The sequence below is a fragment of the Harpia harpyja genome, chromosome 2, assembly GCF_026419915.1.
Source record: "Harpia harpyja isolate bHarHar1 chromosome 2, bHarHar1 primary haplotype, whole genome shotgun sequence".
In the NCBI taxonomy this organism is placed as follows: Eukaryota; Metazoa; Chordata; class Aves; order Accipitriformes; family Accipitridae; genus Harpia; species Harpia harpyja.
The window spans coordinates 47,508,586-47,517,511 of record NC_068941.1 but is presented as its reverse complement, the minus strand read 5'-3'; the positions used below and the strand labels follow the sequence as shown (position 1 = coordinate 47,517,511).

Here is an 8,926-nt window from a genome sequence, read left to right as displayed (position 1 = left end):
GGGGCTTTAAAACGTTGCCATTTAAAACTGCTGTCTAGTATAGTGTAGGAGACAATGGTCTGTAAGACTAAATAAGCTAAAATGGTTTTGAGCTTAAATTTAGGTAAGCCTATGATTGTGCCAAGCCTCCTCCTTTCTAATATACGGTGGGAATAAATTATTTTTTCAACAAAGGTAAAACTGAAATATTATTAACATCCAGACAATGTCCTGGTACCAATTACTTTTTTCTTTTGGTATCTGGAAGTAATATCAACCCTATTCAAGGTCTTTCCATGAGGAGGCAAGCTGTAAAATGACTATTTTAATGGAGAGTAGAGAAAGTTACATCAAAATAGAAGGGTCTCCTACCAAGAAATATCATCTCTTTTGAAAAATAGTATGTGGAGGAAAGAAAGCACTAATGAGACTTTGATTACATCTCTGCCATTACATGATAATCCTTAAAATCACTTGCCTGTTGTATCCTGCTTTTTAAACTAGTCTTAAAATCAAAACTGAAGCAGATGCTTAATATACTTCATTTGCAAAGCTGTTTACACTTAAAAATCATTCTGGAGAAACTTCTGCTTGCTAATGGGAAGCTGTCATGACTGCTAAGCCAATTGTAGTTAGGCATAGCTGCATTGCCAGGTGCTGGCACATCTTGCCTAGCTCCATCTGCAGGGAGCCCCATACAGTGACACAACCCCAGATGTCTGGATGTGAGTCTGACCAAGCACTATGTCCTGCTCAGCACAGCTAAAGTCACTGCTGAGTTTATTTGTTGGGATTGAACATTATGCAACACATATGGCTATATCTGAACTGGTGAAGTTGCCTGTATTGTGCTAAGGGGTACAGACCCCTGTACGGACAGTTTTAGCTGTGAATCTCTGCATGGCAGTTGATTAAACAGGGACATAGCTTCCAGTCCTTGCAAACCAATGCCAGGTGATTTATGAATCCCTTCAACTCTTTATGGGACAAACTGTTTTGGGTTGGGTTTTCTTTCCCTCTCTTTCAGAGGAGGTAATTCCTCTTGCTGTTTAGATTAACTTTTATACAGAGCCATAGGCTTAATTCTGGGCAAAAAACCCAGTCTTGTTGAATAACTAAAGCAAAGCTCACCCACAAAGAGTGAGTATAGGAAGAGCATGACATGGAGCGGGTCTGTGGTCAGCAGAGATTTTGGCTCTGATGCCTTCAAGGCAAGATGCTCCCAGAAGCACAGGCATAACAGTATATGTCTGACCATGTTACAAGAACTTGTTTGCACCTCTCAGCTACACAAATACACAGGGAAGGAAAAACATGAGCTCAGAAAGCCAAGAAGAGACTTTGTCTTTTACTAGACCCAGTATTTCCAGATGCCAGCAGTCTACCAGCTGCAAAGCAACTTACAGAGAAGAGGACAAAATTGGACCAGGTAACCCCAGAGCCCCTCTCACAGCATCACCTGCAAGCAGAGACTGGCAACACAGAAACATGCACAGCTCCTCCAGCACAGCTGGTCTGTCATGGTTGGTCTATCCACATGCTTGCTTCTTCCTTCTCTCCAGATGAATACCTTGTGATGACCAGGGTCCAGATGCACGCTTGACTGGTAATCAGATGCACGTGTGAAATCTCTGAGCCGTCAAAGGAGCTGTGCACCCCTGACTGCCCACTGAGCTCCCAACCTTTCCGACCACACAGAGAACTGGGAGGCCAGGGGACTCCCCAGCCATCCTCCCTAGTCCTGGGGCACCACCCAAAAAGTAGCTCCAGGGGAAGATGAGAGATTTGAAAACCTTTGATGGAGAAAATGTTGACTGTCCGAGAGGGAAAGGAAAAGCCCTTGTTTACTACATATTTGATCCCTTCCCAGGTAACTCAATATCTGTGCATTTCAGATGCATGTTTCCCCGAACAACAGGAAATCAGCCTGTGCGTTTCAGAATAGCAGTGGCCTTTTTTGTAGGTAAAAAGTGTAGACATCCCCACTCCAATTTTACAGACAAAAACCATTACTAAAGACTTGCCAGTAGATGGCAGGGTTACCTTGTGACAAAGCTGAAACTCTTAAGTTGAAAGGGCTCCTGGGTAAAGGTTCAAGTACTGGTTAAGTATATTTAATTAGCAGAATGAACTAATATCTGAAAAGGCATAAACACACGTTGGATTAACAGATCTAATGTGAGCTGGGAATGAAGAAGCTATATTTTAAGGTAGTGAAAAATCTTGAACCTCAACACAATATTAAAAATTAGCTTTGTTAAAAATGAGCTTCATTTAGACAACTGTTTATATCACAAAACCGACAAGACAGAAAACACAGTATTTAATGTGAGAATCCACTGGAGTTGCCAGCTGTAGAATAAAGTCATGGGAAAAGCAAAAAGCCCTCACAAATATTACTGAAAGTGATCAGCAAAAGTGGCTTTGAGGACCAAAATCAGCTCAGCCGGACAGTATAGTGTTTGCCTCTTTCTAGGGACTGAGCAAAAAAAGAGCACCCCAAAAAGGGAATTCTGTACTGCTTTTGCCAATATGAGAAATCGTGACCTCAGTGGGTGGAGAACATCTTCAAAGGTTGGGACCCCCCTCAGAGACAGCTGGGACATCAGACACCCAATACTTTTGCTTCTCATTTGGTCTGTGCCAGATTTGGCTTGCCTCACTGAATTACTCACATATTTAATTTCACTACTATACTGTGGAATTAGAGGATTAGTGGAAATACTATATTTATTCATAAAAAGAGGTTACCTGCTTTGTCTTGTGAAGAGCTAATAAGAAAATGCATGGGCTGACAATACACAGGGCTTCTGAAAAGTAAAAAAGCCCAGCCAGGCACACCTTCTGTGTCAGGACAAATTCTGCCTTTATTGCACCAGTGCCACTCAGCAGCACTACCCAACTGCAGACCATGCAGAAAAACAGAATTCTCATTCCTAGTAATAAACAGTATCTTCAAAGTCACATTTCCTATTATCTCCTGCAATAAACCACTCAACTTCCCCTGATAAGTGTAGAGTGTCACTAAAGAACATAGCTTCAGACTATGTTACTGAAAATAGTTTGGGGTTTTGTTTTTATTTTATAAAATCCTTAATAGTTAGTTGTCATATTTTTTGGTTTTTACATACTAATGCATGATTACATTATATTCTTTAAAAGTTTCCCCCATCCTATAGCCACTTTATTGATGATTCACACCTATTGATTCGCCTCGTTTCTGAAAGCATTTGCTTTAAAAATACAAAACCAAAAAGGAATAAAAACTGCATTGATTGATGCTTTAAAATCCTATCATCTTTTTGCAGTTGGATAATACACACAAAGCTTCACACATTCCTAAAATTCTGACTCTGGTGAGTGTGTAACAGAAATGGTAATATTAACATGATCATCTTGATTTTTTCCCGCAAGAATAAGATAATTCCAACTGCTCCAAGATCACGCCTTTTCTCCCCCTTTCAGCCTCATGAATAATTTGGCTCATCTTTCTCACTGACATAAACACTGAATCTTGCTGAAGGTCATGCAGCATTCCCAGTATCTTCTCATTCATGTGCAATTCAGCACTGTATTCTGTGTCTCATATTATTTTACATTCATGACATGCAGTTGTAGATTGTTTCCATGGTGGTATAATGCCTGACAGTCAGTTCATGCGGTGAATGGTAAACACTGATGTTTCAAAAGCTAATCAGTGGTGTAGATTTGTTTTTTATTGCCCTATCTCAGTTTATTTAGCTGGAGAGCTATGGGCCAGGCAAGGTCAGCAAAGGCGATTAGAGAAATGATCATTGTTTCATACAATAGATAGTTGAAATAAAAAAGATTATTTGGTGTAGAAAGGGAAAGAATTAGAATCTGAGGCATCTGACATTATTAAGGTAACTGTAAACCAATTGTTTTGACCCTTAGGCCTTTGGCTCACTCAGGGTCCCCACTAATCCACTTGTCATCCAACATTTCTGTCTGAAGACAAAAGCCCTCTTAGGCTTCGACAGAGAACCGAGATCCTTCTGTTCCTGGCTCAGTGACTTTCATTTCCAGCCTCGTGTTTCATCTCATCGGTGTCCTCTGAAGCAATACCCTCTCTCCAGTTTCCACTAGCTAGAAGGAAATGTATAGGAAATCATGGGGCAGGGAAGTGGTGGGGGGTACAGAAAAAGAAAGGAACCAAAACTCTTCTATTTGTAAGAAGTGCTCTCAGTTGGCCTCAACTTACACATGGAAAGTTTTTTCTGCAAGTTGCTGGGGGGAGGGATGGGGACAGAGGGGCTTTCATCAGCCCTTCTTTTATTTCTTCATGTCCTAAAGAGCTTGGCAGCTTTTAAACAATGGCGCCAAACCCTCTGAACCCTGTTTTCTGTGACTTCATTGTGGAATTTTCCCTTCAGATCACAAGAGGTGTGGATTTCACACTGTCCTCAGCTGCCAATAATTTATGCAGACATATCTGCCCTTGGCTTAGCCTATCCACATGGCTAGGCTTTCTGTAGCACACATCACTGAAGAGCCTGAGCGACAACACTTTCAACGCAACTACAAGCACGTGTAGAAACTGTCCACATATATGCTGTAGGACAGGGAGAGACCTTTACATCAAGAGAATATACTGCAAAGCCAAGAGAACCTCAAAGAGGAAATGAAACCACAAAAGATACGCTGTTCATTTCAAATTTGCGTTTGTGTAAGATGATATTATAGTGACCACATAATCAGTAGTTTTGTTTCATTTATGGACTGTGTCTTTGACATAGTTCAGGAAGGAATTTCCCTCCGAAGTGAGTAATGAAAGTGGATCACTGCAGAGAACATCTTCCTCAACACGACAAGAATTTCTCCTCCTCTGGGAGGAGCAAAGAGAGGGGTCACAGTAAAGGTATAAAAACAAGTTACTTTTGTAACCCCACGCCCTAAAAGATAAGGCATAGGGAGGAATAAAATTTAATTGGTCATTCCCATTCATACACTTGTAGAGGACAAAAAGGAACCACCAACAAAACTTGAAAGTAACAAATCCAGAAGTGCAGAAGAAAAGTAGTTATCACTACGTGATACAATGAGGTACAAATAAAAAACACCATAAGATCATGAGCTTCATGCCTACTCTTTTTAAATTTGAGTTATTTCAAAGGGTAGGGAGGAGGAACAAGAACAAAACACAGGCCATGATATGAATGTATGCTGGTTTAAATAAATTAATAAATATTTTGAACTAGACCCCAGTTGTCTGGCTCAAGGTCGGAACACCAATCCCCTCCCGTGACACCTCCTTCTGCACCAGTCTGGCACATCTGGTGCAGGCCAGGAGTTTCCAGGACCGTGCGATTTCTGCATCTCCCTCCCAACAAAGATCCACGCCTTTCAGGTGTCCGCATCTTTCCCAAAAAACAGCATGCTACCCAACCAAGAAAGCAGTGCTGGTCCAGCTTGGAATTGCGGTCTTTTAGATGGGAATAATGTGATGACAGTCACTAATGTAACAATCTTGGGTAACAGATATGAATAAAACTATAATGCAGCTCATATTTCAGAAAACAATTAAATCGAGTTAATATAGCATGCCGAAGATATGTATCTTAATAAAGTAAGTTAGTATTTTCTCCTTAGTATTCATGCAAGATCTAATTGTACTTGGGTCTAGAAATTTTAAAAAAGAAAGAAAAGAGTAACATCACCATACTGAAAAAAGGCATTTCTCGTAATCAAAATTTTCCTTTCTACTTTATGTGAAATATGCCGATCTAATTTCTAAATGGAATATCCCCTCCTGTATCTATGTTGACTGGCAAGTTAATACAGCTATTTTGCTCAATACTATTTGAAAACTTCCCTTTTTGCTTTTGTTTCTCTGCTGTTACCTGACGTTGTGTGGCACACAAGCTTGTCTCAGCCATTCCCGGATCCCACTCCACCTAGTGGATGGAGGGATTGTAATCCCACAAAATGTACAACTTAAGCTTATTTTAGTTTTCTAACAGCATGATTACAAGGCTTCCCTGATTACGCTGTTCAGATACAACTATCAGCAATACCAAAGTTCTGTTTGCTCCAAGGTAAAAGGCTGCCTCTTATTAAATAATGCTTTGGTTTTATAGGAGCAAAATGTGCCCACTATATTACTAAGTATAAAATGCCAGTGTTTATCTATGGCAAGCATTATCAAAGAAAATAACAATATTCTCAGTTTTATTCTTTATGTTCTTTCATCTGTATATAATAATTTAATCTCAGGTAAATTAGGGAGATTTTTATAGCTAATCTAGAGCTAGAGTACACATCTGGAAGATCCGTGTTACAGTCCTTGTTCCACTCAGTGCGCCAGTCCTCTGCATGCAGCTGGTGCAAGCACTATTGGAAAAGTGGGATGGAAAAACGCCTCCAGAAGTCCACACACTCACTTGACAGTCTGGGATTTCAGACCTTGCTCCAGACTGGATAAAGCATGAATTTGAAGCCAGCTCTCCCTCTCTCTCCCAGAGGCCTTAGCTGTTTTTTCCTATGCACCAATGACATCAAGCTTACCCACCAGGGTGCAGAGTCAGTTCAGAAAGCTTGCCCAACTTGCAGCATTCAAGGCACAAATGATATACCAGGTGGGTATACCTAATGCTGGAAGAAAGGCCCAGGATCAGCCATTTCAAGCCCTGAGCAAGGCAGCCTGACCCGCTGGAAGGCAGTTCCTCGCTGGTCTTCAGGAGCTTATGGTCAGATAGTGGCTGCGTGCCACGGGTGCTGGAAAAGGCAGTATGCCCTCGCAGCTCAGCTGTCTTCCTCAGGGCTACTCTACTACACATTGGTTGCAAGAGTGGGAGATGGGGAAGGAAGAAAGGGACATCAAGGAAGCATTGAACCGAAGGAAGCAGTGCAGCATAGCCACTGCTTTTAACTGCTGGGGTGGTACAAGTCCTTGCTTCCTACCTGCTGCAGACCATGAAGAACAACAGGAGACTTCCCATGGTAGTCTACATCTCCCTGCTGAGTTACCCCCAGAACAGCTATAGTGAATGGGAGGACAAGCACAGGCCACACCAAGCATAGGAGATAGTGATCTCCCAGGAAAGGGCATAGAGCAAATAATGTGGTGGCTCTACTGTCAGCAGTGGGGTGATATCAAGATGTGGAAGTGCTGGAAGGAGACAAAAGTCCCAGCAAAACTGCCTCTTCAGCAGGTGTGTGGGCATCCAAATTCCTACGGCTGTCTCCAGCAACATAGGCTTACGTTCACTGAAACCCAGGGAGACTGAAAGGGTAGCCACTTTCAGGGGGACTAAGGAAAAATGTGTGACTTTTCCAAACACAAAAATTCAACCTCATCTCACACAGATCTGACATGCCCTCAGAGAGCAGCAGTGCCACCTGACTTAAAGGAGGTTGTGAGATTGGGGACTCAGTTATCTAACTGCTCCATCATTAACTGATAAATAAAAGCCACTCAATTGTGTTCAAAACCAGTACTTAAACGTGGGAGGAAGGAAAAACAAATGCATAGTAAGTGGGGCCAAGCTAGTGCAAGTCACAAGTCAGTGGCAAACAAGGTCCTATGACCAAACCAGCTCCTCCCATCAAGAAAATGTTTTGCTGCGTGAGTGGATGAGTAAGAAGCACACTCCCTGACCTACTCCCTCAGTTGGCACCTGGCTCTGGCCAAGCCTGACAACATCAGATGCATGTTCCCCACTGTCTTCCAATTCTTCCATACTGGAGACCCTGACCACAAGAAGCCCTGGCTGTCAGCAGCCCATCTCGCCAGGGACCATCTCACCAGTGCCTGCACCGCTCCCGAGCACTGGCTGCATCCATGTTCAACCGCTGCAGCCACCCCTGCTCTTCTTGCATGCAAGGTGGTGGGTCCAGGTGCCCAGGCCCTCAACATGACTAGTCCAGCTCCCTGGAGCGGGTCTTCCTCTCCATTTCTGAGCCCTCTGTTGCTGTTCCTCTTCAGTTTTCCCTGTGCAGGCTGGAGTCCTGCTTTGATGTGCACCACAGTACACTTCATGTATGCCTCCCCCTGCAATGAGATGCAGTCCTAACCCATATTCTTCTGGCAGTTTCAGCAAATGCTCTCTCATCTGATTACTCCTCCGAGGAGCAGAGGAGCTTCAGTTACTACTGCCCTGGAAGCAATCAGAAGAGGCTATCAAGAGCAGGGTCCAAGCCTGGCTATAGGAGGATTACAAACACCTGGAAACATAGACCCCCATGGTTTAACCCACTGGCCTTGATGCTCAGCTGAAGGTGGCCTTTCATCCTCCTCTTCTGATGCCACATGGTGAGGAAGGAAGTACGGGAGAGTGGCACAGGACAGCACCGGCACACACCAGGTCCCTGCCAGACTCCTGCCCGAGGCTGCCCGCATACATCCTAATCCATTTTTAGCGGCTGCACAGCACGTACAGTTAGCACCAACCACATTCAAGCAGTTTTGCTCGAGCTTAAAGACAGCTTTACCCTCTTGTGACAGAGCACTTGGATACCTACGGAGTCAGCGTCAGCTCCCCGCAGGCTGGGACCTCCTCAGGCTGGGCTTAAACTGGAGTTGGGTGCTGTAATCCCGTTACGAATGTAGCCCTGCGGGGAAACCACGCGTGCCACTCCTCTGAAGCACAGCATTTTGATTTCCAAGATTATCCAGACAGGTCGGGTTTTTCCCCCTTTCCTGCAGCCCTTGCTCCCGCAGACATCTCTGAGAAGGGATGCGATGACAGGCGTGCGATGACAGGCGTGCGCATCCCGCCGGCCGGGGCTGCGCCGGCCGCCACGGGGGAGCGCTCCCGCCGGACCACAGCCTCCGCACGGGCCGAGGGGACTCGCGGGGGCGGCGGAGTGACACCCCCCCCCCCCCGTCACTCCCGCCTCCCCCTCCCCGAGCGGCCTCGCAGCCGCTCGCTCGTTTCGCCCCCGACCGCCTCGCCTCCGGCCGCCGCACGGCCCCCGCTGGCCTTGC

The 8,926-nt window shown here is 44.5% G+C and overlaps 1 long non-coding RNA gene across 1 annotated transcript; it reads right to left on the bottom strand.

Moving 5' to 3' along the window:
- Window positions 1–5,075: 5,075 nt before the first annotated feature.
- Window positions 5,076–8,688, bottom strand: LOC128137847 (uncharacterized). Its single transcript, XR_008233878.1, has 2 exons — window positions 8,461–8,688; window positions 5,076–7,990 (listed from the first exon to the last, which is right to left on the bottom strand). It is a non-coding gene; the product is annotated as an uncharacterized LOC128137847 (long non-coding RNA).
- Window positions 8,689–8,926: the final 238 nt, after the last annotated feature.